Below are 20,395 nucleotides of genomic sequence, written 5' to 3' on the forward strand. Positions count from 1 at the left end.
TATGAAAAAATGCTTTTGCATATTTTTATGTATATTTATATTTATGATCATCTCCCCAGCTAAGTGCGGCTTGTTGGAATGAATGCAGGATATTACACTTGAAGGTGAAGCATGTGATCTCTTAAGATGTGTTTTTATGGTCCCCCTTTTAAAGCATTATAAAGTTTGTCAGCCAAATAAAATATTTATTAAGTGTTTATGATGTATAAACACACCTATCAGGCAGATGGAGAACAGCATACTAAGAATGTATAAGGACACAATTGCTTAGACTTACAAAATTCCAATTTAGAAACATCAACAGAGCTGCACATGGAATTGGAAGAGCTTCAATTCTCCCTGAAACCAGTATTGTCGTCGCTCATCTGCGTCCCGTTGACTCTGGAGCAGTAGCATCTGCAAACTACCTCTGCTGGAAAACCGTGTAACATCATATTTATTTACAGAAAGCTGATGAACCGGACGTGACAAACAAATAGCAAAACTAGACAGAGTCCGTAAATACCTCAGTTAAAGACCAGCCGGAGACAATCACAATTATTTGGACTAAATCTATGGGCTGCAGAATTGAAAGGAAAAAGGGTAAAGGCATGCAATAAGGCATCAGTCAGTTGGGTGGGAGTCGGGGAAGAAGAGTGTCAGCTTTTTAAATTGTTGAATTAAGGATGCATGGTTCCAGATTGAAGGGAAAAGCTAAGGCATGATGATAAAAGTGTCAGAGGTGGTGGCTTGTACAGAGAAATCAGCTCCACAGTGGGCAGAGATAGTAGTATTATTTGATGGGAGAAAGGTATAGGGCTATGAATTCTTAAAGGACATATTTTGCCTCTATTTTAAAAAAAGCTTTCAATCATGGCGTTTTATTTGGGGGTGCTACTTTGAGGGGATTCCTTAACCATGGGCAGGCAGTAATTCTCTAGCCTCTATGAACTTTGGTTTGCATATTTCTAGTTTTAATTTGGAATAGAAAGGATTCATCTTTAAGAATAGAAGTTGGCAACCCAGGCTTGCCTGAAGAGATACTCTGCATCTTGTAGTGAGGACTTAAAAACAGTATTTATGTGTGGGTCCTTGGCTCATGGGAATGCTAGTCTAGCGATTGGAAACCATGCTTTTCTGATTCTTGTTTGGATATTGGATTGTAAGTGACATTGTGCTGTGGAGTGGTTAATCTGATGGAAAATGACAGATAATTGAGACTGCAGATCTTTTGAAAGTAAAGGCACTGGTACTGATTTTCCTGGACTTAATTATGTCTTGTAACTATGCTGTTGCTGCCTGGAACTCAGTCAGTAATCTGTAACCCAATTTAATAGCTAACTCTAGGGACTGGAAAGTGACTTAAAATTCCCCTGTGGAGTTGCTGCCTTGGCATCCCTTCTTCCCCTTTCCTTGCCTTTCACTTCTTGTATTTAAAAAAAAAATGTTTTCAGCCAAGCAAAGCTACCCAGAGAAACTCTGTCTCAAAAAAGCCTCCCCCCACGCAAAAAAAAAAAAAAAAAAAAAAAAAAAAAAAAATCAAATGTGTGTGTGTGTGTGTAGGTGCTGGGCTTTTTTCCGTGTGTGTGTGTGTGTGTGTGTGTGTGTGTGTGTGTGTGTGTGCACCATGTGCCATGAAGCCTGTATGGAGGGCAGAGGATAACAACTAGAGCTAGTTCTCTCCTTTACAGCAATGTGGATCTTGGGACTGTACCTTAGGTGGTTTGTCTTGGAGGCAGGTGCCTTTACCCCCTGAGCCATCTCCTGTCCTGACCTCACTTTTCTTAATCCTTATGCCTGTGTACTTAAGGTCTCTCCTGTCAGTGGGAAAGCTGATTCGATACAGACAGAGCATTGTCCAATGTAAAGAAAGACTCCCCCACATTCGAATGAGAGTGTTTCAGCCCTCCTGCATTTAATGCTGTTCAAAGTATGAGAGAGTCTCAATTTGTTACTGGTCCCAGCAAGGACATATACAGCTTGTGCCAAAGTGTAAATCAGCTGTAGCAGGACTCTGCAGACGAGTGGAGCAGCTAGTGATTTACAGTGTTACAGGAACTCCTTGTAGAAATCACTTGGCATGGCGTTGCTTAAGCTAAACCAAGCATTTGTCTCCCTTACCAATATATGTAAAAGCAGAGAACCGGGAAGAAGTCATTACAAAAGGATGAATGTCAGGGTCCCTAATAGACCTCATTGAGAAGGCTGCAGAATGGCCGAGAGACAGCTTTATTAAAGGGGTAGGGGTCCTACCCTGGCACTGACTTGGAATTTATTCTAAGTGCTGTAGATTGTTGCTATTAAAACAAAGAGCCTGCTCTCAAGGTATTTCCGTGTGTGTGTGTGTGTGTGTGTGTGTGTGTGTGTGTGTGTGTGTGTGAGAGAGAGAGAGAGAGAGAGAGAGAGAGAGAGAGAGAGAGAGAGAGAGGATTAAGAAATAAAAATAAAGTCTATTCTTAGACTCTCCAGCCAGGCAAGCCTTAGCCTAGAGTTGAATTTTATAAATTGTTTCCACTGAAATTTATAGAATTAACAGGCTTTTTAAAAAAAAGACATCATTATTTCATGTGTATGAATGTTTGTCTGTATGCACGTGGGTGCACTACATGCATGCAGTGACCATAGAGGTCAGAAGAGGGCATCAGATCCTCTGGAGCTGGAGTTAGACTCGGTCGTAAAGCTACCATGTCGATGCTGGGAACTGAACTCAGAGCTCCGCAAGAGTAGCCGGTGCTCTTCCCTGCTGAGCCGTCTCTCCAGCATCAGACTGACTTGCTTTTCTACTGGACTTTGCCATTTCTGGTTTTTCTAGTACGGGGTAAACAAAGGAATCATGGTTTTAAGAACCAAGTACTCTGTGATAGACGCTGCTGATTCTGGTTGCATATGGAACACCCCTGTGTGTTCTCTCTCTCTCTCTCTCTCTCTCTCTCTCTCTCTCTCTCTCTCTCTCTCTCTCTCTCTCTGAATTTATAAGACGACAATCCCTCACCAGCACCAATATTATATAAAAATGTTTACTTAGTTTGGATGTGGTAGCACATGCCTGTACTCTCAGGTGGGAGGCAGAAGCAGGAAGATCAGGACCCAAGGTTAGCCTCTATGCACAGTCACTTTGAAGCTAGCATGGGCTACCTGTGGCTCTGTCTCCATTTCACCTCCCACCCCCTTCTAGAAGTTTACTTTGGTCTGGGTGATAGCTGAATGTGATAGTTTTGGTTTTGATTTGCACTTTATTAACTATGGGCAATGTTGAGCAATTTCATTTTCTTCCTGGGATTAAAAATATATATGTATGTGTTACAAATATTATTTTATTCTGTCAGTGTGCATGCATGCATGAATGTGGCTGTGCATATGTGTGTGTGATGGCACGAGAAGGCCTCTGTGCTTGTATTGAGATGGGAGGACAATTGTACAGAACCAGGGACTGAGCTCAGATTTTTAAGTTCGTGTGTCACGTGTCTTTGCACACGGAGCCGTCTGGCCGGCTCCAAAACTACATTTTAATGGAAACATTTTCCCACTATTGTGAAATAAAAGTGATTGCATTTTAAAGTTTGGGGGCTGGTGAGATGGCTCAGCAGGTAAGAGCACCGGACTTCTCTTCCAAAGGTCCTGAGTTCAAATCCCAGCAACCACATGGTGGCTCACAACCATCTGTAATGAGATCTGACGGCCTCTTCTGGTGAGTCTGAAGATAGCTACAGTGTACTTACATATAATAATAAATAAATCTTTTGAAGTTTGAAGCTGGCACGGCATTAGGAGTTGTTTCCTGCTGCATAGGTTTTGGATGCTTTGCTTCTAAGTTTTCAGCATTCCTGCGGGACGTTAGATGTGGTCTCCTCTGATGGAAGTCCCTGTGGCAGCTCCAGAGACTTGCTTCCTATCAGCTCTTCAGTCAACCTCAGTCCTCCTGACAGATTTTCACGGACACTCCCGAGAACTCAGGTCGCATGCACTTTATTCCGGCCTAAGCATCTATCTCCCTGTACGTTTCCTCCATACGGTCATCTTCTGTACTTTTGATTGTGATGACATGACACAGTCTATGAGGATGGTATGGATTCTGACCATATTTTTCATTGACAGAGAAATGCTGACCAGGATCTGTACATTTTGATTCAATTACATTTCTTTTTGAGACACTACGTAGCCCCAACTAGGTTGGAACTCTCTCTATAGACCAAGCTGGCCTTGAATTCACAGAGAGCTGCCTCCTGAATGCTTGAGTTAGTGGCAAATGCTGCCACATTTAGTATTGATAAATCTGTAGTCACTTCAGTCGGTATAAAGGAGACTCATACTTTTTGTTGCAGTCTGTTGGAGGGTCTCTGAATGCTGAGGCAATGCCTGCTGTAAGCAATAACTGTGATCTGTAGAGGCAGCACCAGGTAACTCTCCAGGTTGATCTTCAGGCTGAAAAACTTCTATAAATATTTGTTGGCCAGTTGTATTTCTTTTTATCTAAATTCCCATTATGAATTATCATCCATGTTCTTTTACTGAGTCCTAAAATAAATTCTACCATAATGAACAAAATTAGATTATTGTGCTTTTTCCCCCTCAAAATTAGTTGTACACTTTTGACTTTTATTTTTAAGAAATTACATATATAAAGTAAAATATTATTGTAGTCAGGAATCGAAATTTCTTTTATTTTTTTAAAGAATTATTTAATGAAATTTATTTATTTCATTCCATGTGTGTTTTGGCTACATGTATATCTGTTCATTACATGAGTGCTTGATATCAATACACCTCAGAAGAGGACACTGGTGCCCTGGAACTGGAGTGACAGACAGCCGTGAGTCACCATCTGGGTGCTGGGAATCGAACCCTGGTCCTCTGCAAGAGCAGCAGATGCTCTTGACCGCTGACCCATCTCCCTAGACCCCATGGCTTCTGGATCTCAGGTTTTGCTTAGGAAGGGTTTGCCTCGACAGTAAGTCTACTAACTTTGTTTCCAGAATGTGGAAATCTTTCTGGAATTGAATTTAAGCAAAGAATGAAGTCAGGAATCAGCCTCCTGTTTGTTAAATGTTTCTTCACTTTATATATTATGTTCCATCTTTTAAAAAAAAAAATCACTCTTTTCCTTGCTAATTCAAAATGCTCTATTTTAAAATCATGAACTAAATTTATAATGGAGCCCACATGTCAACTTTTTCTCTTTCTTCTATTAATATAGATATCTGCTTACTGTCCATTCAATTGCTACTATCTTGGAGCTTGTACCTCACCATGTAGCTGTTAGCAACTCTCCTCCTTCCGTCTCCAGAGACTAGTGTCACAGGAGTTTTCAGTCATGTATCTTGGCACAATCATTACTTTTAAAACAACTTCATTTTATACTATAATTTTTTTAAAAAGAGTTTTTTTTCTTTTTCTTTTTCTTTTTCTTTTTCTTTTTCTTTTTCTTTTTCTTTTTGTTTTTTGTTTTTTGTTTTTCGAGACAAGGTTTCTCTGTATAACCCTGGCTGTCCTGGAACTCACTTTGAAGACCAGGCTGGCCTCGAACTCAGAAATCCGCCTGCCTCTGCCTCCCAAGTGCTGGGATCAAAGGTGTGTGCCACCATGCCTGGCTTAAAAACGATTTTTTAATTGTGTGTGTGTGTATATCTATTGAAACCAGAAGGTGTCAGGCCCCGTTAGCTGGAGTTACAGGTGGTTGTGAGCTTCACAAAGTGGATATTGGGGAACCCTCTGGCAGAGTAGCGAGATTTCCTAACTGCTGCTGAGCCTTCTCTTCAGCCTCTCACACTCTCTGCTTTTTAAGGTTTATTTTGCCTTATGTGGAGGTGCCTGGCAGAGGCCAGAAGAGGGCATCAAATCTCCTGGAACTGGAATTACAAAGAACAAAATGAATAAACTTAATAAAAGAAATCGCTGGGCGTGGTGGCGCACGCCTTTAATCCCAGCACTTGGGAGGCAGAGGCAGGCGGATTTCTGAGTTTGAGGCCAGCCTGGTCTACAAAGTGAGTTCCAGGACAGCCAAGGCTACACAGAGAAACCCTGTCTCGAAACAAAACAAAAAAGTATTTTATTTTGAGACATTCTTTCACTATGTAGCTCTGCTGAACTCTCTCTATAGAGTCGGTTGCCCGCAGACTCAGAGATCTGCCTGTCTCTGCCCGCTAAGGGCTGGGGCTGAACCGCTTTGTTTTCTTTAGGTGGGCTCTCTAGCCCATCTGATCCTCTTGCCTCCACCTCCTGAGCATTGGGACTGCAGCGTGTGCCCCAGTGTTTATGAGGGATGGGATTGTACGCAGGGCTTCCTAGCAAGCACATTACCAACTGAGCTACACCCCAGTCGAATTCGCGTGTCTCAAGTTTTCAAGTTCTTCTATGGTCTTGACATTTGACTGCGAGGAGAATTACCATCTTTTAATGTTTATCCTCTGTATATGCCTGTCTGTCTGTCATTCTCTCTTTCTTGTTTCCTTAGTTTTTTAAAAAATGTCTTTTATAGAATCTTACAATTGTCTTCATATCATATCCATAATCATTATTATCACCATCTCTTTCCTTCTGTTATGATTTAAGTTCTGTGTAAGGAGGGGATCTGCTGATCTTACTCCACATCGGTGTCTTGAAGAGATGCTCTGGTGGTCGAGGCATAGCATTTGATGGGTTGTTGGGACCCGACCACCATCTGGCTCTTCTGTATATGTTTCCTACCCTTTCCTAACCTCATGCTTTAAACTGTTATTTTAATAGATTTATTATTATTATTATTATTTTTATTGTTGTTGTTGTTGTTATTGGAGCCAGGGTATCCCTATGTAGCTGGCCTAGAATTTACTGTGTAGAGCAGGCTGGCCTTGAACTCACAGAGATCTGCCTGCTTCTGCCTCCCAAGTGTTGCTATAAAAGGACTGAACCATCACTCCCAGCTAAAATAAACATTTAAAAGAACGATCAAAAAAAAATTTAAACTATGTATGTGTGCCCCTGCTTGCTTGTATATGTACCACATGTGCACAGGTACCCACAGAGGCCAGTAGAGAGTGTTGGAGCCTCTGGTACTGGGTTGCAGACAGTTGTGAATCACCTGATGGGATATTGGAAACTGAGCCCGAGTCTTCTGCAAGAGCAGCAAACACTCTTATGTGCTGAGCCATTTCTGCAGCATTATGTTTTGGTTTAAGCTGAAAAAGGTACATCCTATTTATATATTTATATTTTACATAACAAAGTACCTAAACCAAAAGTCTATTCTAACTGGCATAAGCAAGAAGTCTTTCCTGAGTTACACTGGGCACTCCAAAAATCCTCCAGGGGTGAGGGTAGGGGCGGGGGGGGGGGGGGAGAGAGAGAGAGAGAGCGAGTAGGACAACTGACCAGAAATAGCATCCAGCCACACCGGAGACAGCCAGCAGCGGTTGTGGCTTCCACCGTTCTGGGCCCCTGGGTCGGACCTATGACACACAGACCCACTCAAGCTATGTTTATCAGGTGGAATCCGGCTTCCATTTCAGTGAGTTTGTATTTTTTTTCAGCTGTATACCTTCTGTAGTAGATACTGCAGAGTCACTGTGAGTTAACACCTGCTCCTCTTTTTTTTTTTTTTTCCTCTCCTAACCTGACTTCTAGCCCTCAGTTCCTCGAACCCTTGATGATAAAAGCAACTGATGAGAATTTCTGGTGTAACTTTAAAAAAAGGTTAATATACCACTTCATAGAGCCTCATATGAATTCACTTAAAATTCTTATTACTTTCATTTATTTTGCCTGGGTGTGAGTGGGTATGTACAAGTGTGTGTGTGTGTGTGTGTGTGTGTGTGTGTACACGTGCATGCTATAGTCCATGTGAGGAAGTCAGAGGACAACTTTGGGAGTCATTGTGTTCCTTCCTCCTACCACGTGGGTTCCAGGGATTGGACTGAGGTGGTCAGGTTTGGTGGCAAGCACCTTTAATTACTACTTTATCTTCTGGCTCTAGTAAGATTTTGATTTTCTATGGATCACTATAACATTTCCCAGTTTTAATTGTCAGATACTTCTTTTCTGAGTCCTTTTCTCTTGTTCTCTCTTTCTGTCTTCCCCTCTCGTTTTTAAAAAAAGATTTATTTATTTATTATATGTAAGTACACTGTTGCTGTCTTCAGACAACCCAGAAGAGGGCATCAGATCTCATTCCGGATGGTTGTGAGCCACCCGGTTGCTGGGGTTTGAACTCAGGGACCTTCAGAAGAGCAGTCAGTTCTCTTAATTGCTGAGCCATCTCTCCAGTCCCCACTTCCTCCTAATAATCTCTTACCACTTCCATTTCCCATATTCCAGTTCCCAGCCAGGCCAACACAAACTCTGTGATAAGACATACACATTTTCATTAATCTATAACACATTCATTCCCTACCCATGATGCTTTGCTCCTGAGGAGTATCTGACAGTGTGTGGGGACATTTTGATTTCTGTAACTGGAGGGGCATGTACTATTGGTACCTAGTGTTTAGAGGCCAGAAATGCTTTCAAAATTCCTACCCCACAACGAACAGCAAAGAATTTTTTAGTCTAAAGTATCAGTAGAGAAACCTTGCTTAGTACACCCTGAAATAAACAATTACTCAAACAAGTAAGCACAATGTCTTTTAAAACACTTGATTCATTTTATAGTTATCATATTTATCTTTATTATTTTATGCATATGAGTGCTTTGTCTGAATGCATGTAAGCATACCAGATACATGCCTGGTGTCCTCAGATGCCAGAGGAGGGTGCTGGATCCCTGGGAACTAGTCAGCGGACGGTTGTAAGCTGCCACGTGAGTGCTGGGAATCGAACCCAGGTCCTCTGCAGGAGCAGCCAGGGCTCTTCACCACTGACTCAGTGGTCCAGCCCCACATGCCACTTATTTTTACTGCCTTTCTTAAGTCTTCACTTCCCCTCAGACCTTCGGCATGATGTTGTCCATTCAACCCACTTTGCTACAAAACAAAAGCAAAGTAACAGACTGCCATTTTTCAAGGGCCCTGTCGCCACTGGCTGACACTGTGAGCTCCACCTGTGTTGGAGGAGGGCTTCTAGTTTTCTTATTCTTCATCCTCAAAAGCAACCCAAGAGTTTCTGTCTGAGTGTTTTCCACAGGACTCCTCTCACTCTGAGTTTAGCCCCCTCTTCCATAGCCAACACCACGGGGGCTGCTCTGTCTCTTCCTTTTCATGTCCTCTAAAGCTTCCAGTTCCCCAGAGAGCTTCTTGCACACCACATGGAGTTATTTGTATGCTCTCCCCCACTTCTTCATTTGTGATTGCAATGGTTTCTTTTTTTTAAAAATGGGTTTTAAAAAGATTTATCATATATACAATATTCTGCCTGCATGTATGCCTGCACACCAGAAGAGGGTACCAGATCTCGTTATACATGGTTGTGAGCCACCATGTGGTTCCTGGGAACTGAACCCCGGTCCTTTGGAAGAGCAGCCGGTGCTCTTAACCTCTGAGCCATCTCTCCAGCCCATGGTTTTGGACTACCTTTTATTTTAAAGTCTTGGTTCTCAGCGAGGCTTGCATCTTCTTGTGAACTGCTCAGCAAGGCAAGACACTTGTCTTCGCTCCGTGTTTCCCTTCTCAACTCTAATGGGCTCCAAGGTGTCCTGTTGAATTCCTCTCCCACTGCCAGGTCTGTAGTGTATCCCTCCCGTTGACAGGGCTTAGTTAGGTTCAGGGTTACAGTTTCATTCTTTGCCTCTTTTGTTCTTGGGGTGATAAACTTCCAGGGAGAATGGTGGAAAACACGCGAAGGTTGATTCATAGAGTTCAGATTTTAATTACTTAGTTATCCTCTTGGCTATGTCGAATTCTTGGGATATTTAAATATTTTTTGATGTATTTTAGAGATTTTCTAATTTTTATTTTTGAGAGAGGTTCTTGCTATGTCACGTAGATCTTGTACTCACCCTATATCCCAGGCAGGTCTTGAACTAGCAACCCTCCTGCCTTAGCCTCCTCAGTAACTGGTGTTATAGACCAAAGGAAAATTTCTTCTATTAAAACCTTTTTCTTAACATCACTCGTATTTTGCAGTGTATGAGCACGTGCATATTATAGCTTCATGTGGATGGCGAAGACAGTTTATGGGAGTTGGCTCTCTTCTTTCCCAGTGTAGGTTCTCGGTTTCCAACCCAAGTTATTAAATCTGGCAGAAAGTGCCTTTATCTACCTTTCCATCCCATGTATTTTCTTGTTTTTGAGAGATGTATTCAGTCCCGTATTTGTTTTAAATGAGACACGTGTGTCCTCTTTGAGGTTTATTGCTCTTGACTTTAATAGAGCAATGAACATTTTAATTCTTAATAGAGCATTCCATTTTAATTCTTTTTAATATTTTCAGGATAGAGTTTCTCCATGTAGCCTTGGCTGTCCTGGAACACTCTCTGTAGATCAGGCTGCCCTTGAATGTACAGAGATTCACCTGTTTCTGCCTCGAAAGTGCTGGGATTAAAGGTGTGCATCACCACTGCCTGGCTCCTGTCTTAATTTTTTTTTAAATTAAATTAAATTAAATTAAATTAAATTAAATTTTTTACTTACTCACTTTACATCTCACTCACGGGCCCTTCCTGGTCACTCCCTCCACAATCCTTCCCCCATCCCTCTCTCCCTTTTACTCTGAGAGGATGCTCCACCCCACATCCCCTCTTTGCACTTCAAGTCTCTGTGAGGCTAGGTGCTTCCTCTCCCATTGAGGTCAGGCAAGGTAGCCCAGCTAGAAGACCATATCCTACCTATAGGCAACAGCTTTTGGGATAGCCCTTGTGCCAGTTGTTCAGGTCCCACATGAAGACCAAACTGCACATCTGCTGCATATGTGCCGGGGGGCCTAGGTTCAGCCCGTGTATGTTCTTTGGTTAGTGGTTCAGACTCTGAGAGCCCCAAGGGTCCAGGTTAGTTGACTCTGTTGGCCTTCCTGTGGAGTTGCTATCCTAAGCGAAGGGCAAGCATCTTACCATGTTTCTGGGCCATAAAGGCGTATATCCATTGGGACTTTTTCCCCCTAACCTCGTTATTTGCTTCTCTTTTTGGAGGCAAGTTTAATCATAGAAAACTTAGAGTTCTTAGAGGTGTACCGCTCAGAGGTGGCCTAACAACACCCTCACTGGCCACCTAGAAAGCAGTTCCTAGGGATTCGGGAATGTGCGCTTCCCTTTTGGCTCCCAACACCATTCTCAAGTCTCTGACAGGATGTGAGAATATGCAGGTGGCTTGTGAGGGTTTGGCTTTCATGGCTGCTACATATTCAGACACACCCGAGGTTTGTTTCCACGGCACCCCAATTTATACCACTCATGAAATCAATAAGAAAGCACGATAAACAGAGTTAATTAGAATCTCAAGAAGATAACAGGTTCTTTATTTTTTAGTAAGAGTATGTCCCACATATCACACAGGGTATAACCAGGTCAGAGGCTTGCTTACTGTTTACATGAAATCAAAGTTAAGTGGGCATTTTGTGTTTTATCTATGAACCATGTGGTAAGGGAATATGCTCCTCATGTTTGCACACCATTGGTGAGATATCTATCTTCTTGTGTCTCAGAGGGTATAACAGGGTCCTTTCCTGGGCTCATAGAGGCTGTGCCTTCTAATCTCTTCCACAGCAGGGCTGGTCAACACTCAGAAGCTCATAGGAAGTTTGTAGAGGACATGGAAGTGTTCAGTGAAGGGAGTGAAGAGCAAAACTTCTCCCTTTGCCAACAGACTTGACTTGAACAAGTTTATTTCTTATTGTCTATTCATTTAACTGTGTTTGTTTGTGTGTTATATACACGTAGGTGGGGGTGCTCTTGTGGAAGCCAATATCGACACGAGGATGTCACCCTCGATGGTCTCTGTACCTTGTTTTTTGAGACAGGGTCTCTTATTGAGCCTGAAGCTCACTATTCCTGCTAGGCTGCCTGGCCAGCAAGCCCCAGCAGTTCCCTTGCATCTGTCACTCATAGAGCTGGGGTTGCAGGTACAGGTGCCACACTTGACTTTATGTGGGTGCCAGGGATGCAAGTTCAGGTCCTCATGCTTTAGCGGCAAAGCACTTTACCCACTGAGCCCACTCCCTAGCTCTAGAAGCTTCTAAAAAGTTGTTGTTGTTGTTGTTATTAGTGTGTGCACATGCATACACACACATGCATTCTGTATGTGTATGTGCCTTGATATTTGCGTGGAGGTCAGAGGACAATTTTGTGGAGTCGGCTCTCTGCTTTGGCTTTTATGTGGACTTGGGATTGAACACAGGTTGCCAGGGTTGGGCAGCAAGCACCTATACCTAGTGAGCCATCTCCTGGCCAAAAAAAAGTTTATCTTACATTATTTTTTTAAAAAGGATTCTTAAAAATAAAATTGTGTCTTGTCTTAGTTGGGGTTTCCTTTGTTGTGAGGAGACACCATGACCAAGGCAATTCTTATAAAGGCAAACATTTCACTGGGGCTGGCTTACAGGTTCAGAGGTTCAGTCCATTATCATCATGGTGGGAGCGTGGCAGCATCCAGGCAGACTTGGTGCTGGAGGAGCTGAGAGTTCTACATCTTAATCTGAAGATGAACAGGAGGAGACTTAAAAAATTTTTTTAAAAAAAGATTTATTTATTAATTATATCTAAGTACACTGAAGCTGTCTTCAGAAGAGGGCATCAGATCTCATTACAGATGGTTGTGAGCCACCATGTGGTTGCTGGAATTTGTACACAGGATCTTCAGAAGAGCAGTCAGTGCTCTTAACCGCTGTGCCATCCCTCCAGCCCAGGAGGAGACTTTAAATGCCCACCTACATACATAGCGACACGCCAACACCGTTCTTCCACTAAGGTCACACCTTCTAATGGTACCACTCCCTATGGCCAAGCATTCAAACACATGAATCTATGGGAGCCATACGTATTGAAACCATTACACATCTATCTATCTATCTATCTATCTATCTATCTATCTATCTATCTATCTATCTATTTATTTATTTATTGGTATTTATGTATTTGTGTGTGTGTGTACACACGTGCCATGGTATATGTGTGGAGGTTAGAGAGCATCTTGCCTTATGTGAACTCTGGAGAGTCAGCTCAGGTTGCCAAGCCTGGCAGCATCACCTGTACCTACTGAGGCATTCTGTCAGCCCAGAAAGTTGTTTTTCTTTTTTAAGTATCAAATCGGCCCTGATTAAGATTTGCTAGTGAAGATTTGTGAGACAGTTCAAGTATGAGAACCCGAGTTCAAATCCCCAAGAATCCACTTAAAAAGCTGGGCATGGTGGTTCGCGTCTGGAACTCCAGCCTTGGCAGAAGATGAGAGGAAGACTCTTACACTAAAAAACGCCCCGTTTCCTGCTTTGCTCCAGGAGGGAGCTCTTGATAGATGTGTCACTGAGCGGGAAGTCTCTTCTCACCCAGCCACCATGCTTGGTAGATAGACTAGAAAGCAGAAACTCTGGGTGATGTGCCTTACATCTGAGGGAACAAACAGCTCTGTCTTGAAGTCATTGTGGCCACTGACAGGACCACAACAACAAGAGTATAGCAGGAGAAAAGGTCACCCTGGGGTGCGGGGGAGTTGCCACCAGTAAATCTTGTGTTGGGCAGAGCACAGCACGTTTGAACAGAGCCTCTTGTGTTCTGAGCCGTTGCTGCGTGTTCTCTCTCTCTCTCTCTCTCATCCTGTAAACTGTCCCTCAGAGCTTTTGAAAGGTGGCAATGGGAGTGATTTTTAACTTGGAATACTTTAGACGTGATATCACTTTTATCTCAGACAGTTAAAGTAGGCCCTACTACTAACCTATGTATTTTACAAATGTGACATTGTAACACATTAGTTTGTAGTTATTAAATTCTGCAAAAGATTCTTTTTTTCTGTTATGATATGATCTCAGGAGACTGTTTCTGTTTCTCTATAGTCTTATTCTTTGTAGTTTTGAATATATTCATTGTTCATGTCAGGGTTTCTTAAACTTTTTGTACTTATGACCTACTTTGTATGAGAAATTTCATGGACATACACATATATAAAACTGTTGTACAACCACATATTTACTGATAATCAAAATGTAAAGAAATTTATTTTAAGATAATTCTATGATATAGATATCTATCTTATTGAAGAGAAAGACATTTTCATACCAGTGCGATGGATGTGCATGCTTAACTTTTACACAAAGAATTAAATCTTGGGGGCTGGTGAGATGGCTCAGTGGGTAAGAGTACCTGACTGCTCTTCCGAAGGTCCTGAGTTTAAATCCCAGCAACCACATGGTGGCTCACAACCATCCGTAATGAACTCTAACTCCCCCTTCTGGAGTGTCTAAAGACAGCTACAACTCACATATAATAAATAAATTAAAAAAAAAAGAATTAAATCTTGGCTGAGTATTTTGTATTACAGGGCACAGTTTCAACATTTTTTTACAACTTGTCAATACATGATTAAGGCTGAGAACACTGCTTTATACTGATATATAGTACAGAAGGGCAGAAGTATGTTTAGGGCCAATTCAGAAATCACGAAAAGGGGCTGGAGAGGCAGCTTGGCGGTTAAGAGCACTGACTGCTCTTCCAGAGGTCATGAGTTCAATTCCCAGCAAACACATGGTGGCTCACAACCATCTGTAATGGGATCCGATGCCCTCTTCTGGGGTGTCTGAAGACAGCTACAGTATACTTGTATACACAAAATAAATAAATCTTGAAAAAAAAAAAAGAAAAAAAAAAAAGAAAAAAGAAAGCCTGTCTCAGAAATCATGAAATATTCTGACATAATCCCAAGAGTCCCAAAATTCATTAGCGATTTTTGTGAAGCCCAAATCAACAACTTAAGTAGCAAATTAAAAAACAAACAACCAACCAAACATTCTAACAATTTAAAGGTACACTAATTTGATACATGGTGAGGAATGGTTGAGAATATTCGTTTTTTATGTCTGTAATTAAGTCTTTTTTGTTGTTTGTTTGAGATAGGGTCTCTCCACACAGCCCTGAATGTCCTGAAACTCACTATATGGTGCCGACTGGCCTCTAAATCAAAGAGAACCACCTATTTCTGCCTCTTGAGTTTTGGGATTAAAGAGCTACCATGTCAGCTCTTGGTCCACATTTTCCTTCCTTCTAAGAAAAGGCATGTCTTTAATCAGGAGGCAAAGGCAGATTCACCACTTTTGAGTTCCAGACCAGCCTGGTCTACATAGCAAGTTCCAGGCTGCCAGGTCTGGGGAGATGTGACACAGTTCCTGTCCCTGGAGCACTGACCAGGCGGTTGATCCCACGGCCCTACATGTGCTGATGGTGGCTGTTGCCCCAAAGTTGATCTTCTATCTTTACTACCCTACTTTCAATGTTTCTTTGTGAGGAATATACATCCCCCATCACTCAGAGCTAATCACACCATACTAAAAGAAACAGATGCAGTTTTCAGGAATGAGGAATGGAGACACTCATGGGGCTGTGGAGGACGAGGAGCAAGCCTTCCAATTGGCCTTTAGGGCCATGGGATAGGCTCTAGAGAACATAACCACAGAGGCCATAAAAGCCTACATGGTTCATAGAAAGAGTTCATTGCAAGGTTTAGCCTTGAGTGTGGAATCATAAGGAGATGCATGTACTGTTGGTCCAATGACTGTTGCATTGATTAGCTAGGGTGACCTTGGGGACATCAAGGATAGAGAGGTAAAGTGGTCTCAGGAAGAGAAGGTATGGATTGAAAAAAAATAGGAAATTGCATATAATTTAGGAATAAATAGTATAGGAGAGGCTATGGCATTGCTAGGATAAGGAAATGAAGATTAGAGGATTAAAGGATGTTGTAGAAGCACACAGAAAGCTAGTGTTCTGTTTTTCTAGCTGATTGAAGAACTGAAGATAACAACGCCTGGAAAGATATTAGAGAGAGCTTAAAACTTTGTAATGAGTCATTTTAATTTTAGTCGTCTGTCACCTTTCTGTTCTTACGTGAAAACAGTTACTAAAGACTGCTGTCTGCTGACCAGGAAACCGCAAGAGCTGTGCCCAGCTACCTGTAAAGACTGCTGTCTGCTGACCAGGAAACCGCAGAGCTGTGCCCAGCTACCTGTAAAGACTGCTGTCTGCTGACCAGGAAACCGCAAGAGCTGTGCCCAGCTACCTGTAAAGAACAGGCTGTGCAAACCTATAAGGAAATGTGCGTTTGCTTTGACTTTAGGTTCTGCTCTAAGGAAACGGGGGTTGGAACTATTGATCTGAGATTTATGAAATTTATGTAAATCTAAGAAATTTTGATGATTATTAACAGAGATCAAAGCCTGGATGATATAGCTTTAGTAATTAAAAGACTGGGCTCAGGCTCTTTCTGGTTATTAAGCTACTAAGATAAGGATAAAGAATACGGAGAATCTTCAGGGAACAGAGAGAGCACCTGAACTAGCAGCTTACATCTACTACTGACTCCGAGTCATTATTGGATCAGAGTCGTTCCCATTCTCGCCTCTCTCAGGACCCTCCTCACCCTGAGGCAGGACCTCGGCACCAGGCCAGCTAGGGCTACCTAGAAAAAGACCATATCTCAAAAAATATAAAGAACTCTTCTTAGTTAGCAAGGAAAAAAATCAAACAGGGAAGAATCTAAAAGACTCAATAAGTGAAAACTAGAATGACCAATCAATAAATGCAGAAATTATTAGCTTGTTTTTGCCAGTTATTGGGTAAGAACAAATTAAAACAAAAATGGACATGGTATTTAATATGTGGACTGTCTACTAGATTAGTAAAAATTAATGTCTGGCAAGTATAAGCATCTATGAGGCCAGGAAGGGGCCAGTGAATTAAGGTGACCTGAATTTGATCCCCTAAGTCCTTAAGGTGGAAGGAGAGAAATGACTCTTGCAAGTTGTTCTCTGATCTTCACACATGTGCGCGAGCACGCGTGCACACACACACACACACACACACACACACACACACACACCAATAAACAAATATATATTAAAAAAAAAACAGAGTGGAAAGCCAAGGGAACTTTCCAGAAAATTGTATACAGCGCTGGGGAATGGCTCAGAGATCTAAGGGCAGCCTCACAACCAAAGCAGCAGAGGCGGCCCAAAGCGCAGAGGCGGCCCTCTCCTCTACAGGAAACATCGGAAGCAGGGCCTGGAAAGCTGTGGCCAGAGGGCCTTGTGTGTTAGGCAAGTGCTCTACCACCGAGCTGTAGCTCCAGCCAGAGACACTGAGGTTCTCCCAGAACTGGTTTTCTTGGCTCTTGTGCATGCATTTCTTCTGTATTACGTAAACTCGGGCATTTTAGAGAGTTAATGAAGACATAGACTCTCTAAATAAAATACGTAAAATAAACATGGCTACTTGGTGGTGCCATCCATCACCAGTTCTCTGTCATTATCTTTGGTAACAGAGTGTGGGAGACAGGATTTCCTTCTCCTCTCTCTAATATAGCTCAGCAACGGGGAGGCTCTCTGCTCTGGAATGAAGCAAGGTTGGCACCACTCCATACGTCTCATGTGGGAACAAGATACAGAAGTTTCTATTTTTTAACTTACTGCCATTCTGCTCTGAGCTCAGTACTCTGTCCCTTAACCCTCCCATACCCAGGCTTAAAAGATACATACTTATTAATTTTCATTAGAGTGTCTGTCATTTCCTTTGTGAAGCATTTGTTACAACTTTTGGAGCAGTTCTGAAGTGCATCTATTTTAGGACTGAATTTCTTTGTTTTCTTATTATAACTTAGCACAAATGCGGTATGACGTTCCTGGGAGAAACAGATGCAACCTGCTAAATAAAAACATGTGACCTCAAGGACTGCCCGTTTTGAAATCAGAGTAATATACACTTGTTACTCTCTTCAGATGTGGTTTGAATGGATGGAGTTCTGCCAAGAGAGGAGCCTTTTCGTAGAAGAAAGATGGGCCAGAGGGCCCTCAGGACAGTCCTCAGCATCCCTTTATATTTGCGGTGTAATCCGATGAGCGACTCCTCTTTATAGCAGCTTCTCAGGTCTCACATCACAATTCAAGAGAAGCAGGTAAATGGTAGCCAGTGTGGAGAAAGCCATGGAATGTGCACCTTGAAGGCAAGCAGTTCTTTTCATTAAAAGCCCCACCCCCCTTGTTTTAGCTTATAGTAATTGTACAAAATAACATTGTTCGTTGTGACACAATGCACACAGGTAACATATCCCCTAATCATGTCCATCCTTGTTAAACTCGCTCGTTTCCGACCTCAGGTAGCCCAGGCTGGCTTCAAACTCCATCTGTAGCCTAGGATGACCTTGAACTCCGGACTCTCAATGGCTCTACCTCTCAAGCGCAGGAATCACAGGCTCCCACCACCACCTCAGACTCTTCCTCTGTGATTTCTCTTGGAAAGCACGTGTAGTCTCACGGACTAGCAGGGAACACAGAAGGACACTTGTCACACTTCATCTCCTCTTAGTCCCCGGACTCTGCATCTGTAGATGCCCGTGGGATCCCACTTACGTATGAGCCACTCACTGACACTATCTGAATCACGCCAGATCAGTGAGGCTTCTAGATTTGTTCACTGCTGGCGTGTTAACCTCTCATGTGACTGCTGCAATAACTTAAGCGTATGAAGTATTGAAAAGTCAAATCTATGAAGGCATTTTTTTTTTTCATTGCTGAAAGTACAAAGGAGTGTCCTAGATAAGTAATATATATCTATCAGCCTTCTTTCTCTCCTAAGTATTATCATTAATTTTTTAAAAAAAATTTTAAGCCATTTTAGGTAGAACCAAAATTAAAAGGATCTTTAGACATAAGGTTTCAAGGCTCCTGGGGAAACCAAATCTGCCAGGTGGACCAGGGCTTAGGAGACCCTGTGTTAGGGAAGCAAACTTGTTGGAAACTAAAACAGAACTAAGTGATTAGCTGAAAGCAGAAACAGGTTGGCTGCTGTATGCTGGGCTTATGTGGCTGATTGGCAGAAGGGGCAAGCTTATCATGGACGGTATTGACGTTTCAGTTTTCTTTCGGATGAGTGATTTGAAAAACAATTTTAAGCATCTGTTTTATACCACCGAGAACATGGCAGTTTAGAAAATTAGGGCCATAAAACTTTGAAAGAGAATCAATAGCATGTACATTTGGTTTCCAAACAGACAATATGATTTTCGCCTAGCTGTTAGTTGTTGCTATACAAGTAAAAAAAAAAAAAAAAAAAAAAAAAAAAAATCCTGTCTTGAGATTTGAGAAAGTGTGTGTGTGTGTTCACATGCATTGGTGTGGAGGTGCATGGAAACCTGAGGTTGTCATCAGATATGTTTTTCAATGGCTGTCTACCCAACTCAGTGAGGCAGGACCTCTCAATTGAACCCAGAGTTCACTTTTATGTCTACTCTAGCTAGCCAGCTAATCCCAGTGACCGCCCCCCCCCCTATGCCCCTTCCCTGAAGTGGAGCTACATGTGGGTCACTATGCTCAGACATTTACTTGGGATCCAAATGGTGTTCCCTACACTTGCTAAGCAAGCACTTTATCCATTTTGTTTTGTTTCATTTTTTGAAACAAGGTTTCTCTGTGTAGCCCTGGCTGACCTAGAACTCACTCTGTGGACTAGGCTGGCATTGAACTCACAGGGATCCACCTTTCTCTGCCTCCCAAGTGCTTGGGATTAAAGGCATGTGTCACCACAGCCTGGCCAGGTTGGCACTTTTAGAGTGAATCGGGCAAAAGGAGTTTATCCGGATCCAGAGCGTTTAGTTGTAAAATGAGGGCTTTGGAGGTCGCATGGGAAATTTGTTAGTCCCGGCACTGTGCGCTCAAGAGACACACGATTATACTATCATAACGGTAACTGTCTTTACTATAATTAACCTGTAGTTCCTCATAGATAAGGGGTAATTACCAATAATTAAGCCTGGGAGTTAGAAAGTGTAAGTTAAACAGACTACAAATCAAATTGATACAGGCCAGACAAACTGGGATATTTCTAAGTAAGTTTTCTAAGGAAAGTGGAGGTGTTTTGTTGCAGGTCCTACTGCAGTATGAGAATAACTATCATTCAGTGTGATGTTGACAATATTTAGAATGTAATGACACCCTCAACTGGCAACGTGAGGGATTGCATTTAAAATAACGAGTGACTTAAACTAAGTGAATTAATCATTGAAGAATTGAAAAGTAGAAAGTATTGCAAAATAATATAAAAAAATTCCAAATGTGAAGAATTAAGCTAATGAATTAACTGTATCCCTAAGAGAAACTGGTATACAAATAACCATAGTTAGAATTTCCTAGTATTTTGTTCTACCTTTTAACCAGGAAAGTTGATGGTAGGGAAAGTATACAGTAAGAAGAAATACATGCATGCCTCGCCACTATCTCTAGGAACAATTTTGATTACTTAAATTACTTAATTGATAATTAAATTAATTAACATTTGAAAATCACTTATGCATACAGTGTTTTTTTCCACATGTATGTCTGAGCA

The 20,395-nt window shown here is 42.0% G+C and overlaps 1 protein-coding gene across 2 annotated transcripts in view; it reads left to right on the forward strand.

Moving 5' to 3' along the window:
• Ctnna3 (catenin (cadherin associated protein), alpha 3) overlaps positions 1–20,395 on the forward strand; it is a 1,573,570-nt gene that overhangs the window by 29,054 nt on the left and 1,524,121 nt on the right. The gene's annotated exons all lie outside the window — the stretch shown is intronic.

The sequence above is a fragment of the Mus musculus genome, chromosome 10 (genome assembly GCF_000001635.26).
Source record: "Mus musculus strain C57BL/6J chromosome 10, GRCm38.p6 C57BL/6J".
NCBI classification, from domain to species: domain Eukaryota; kingdom Metazoa; phylum Chordata; class Mammalia; order Rodentia; family Muridae; genus Mus; species Mus musculus.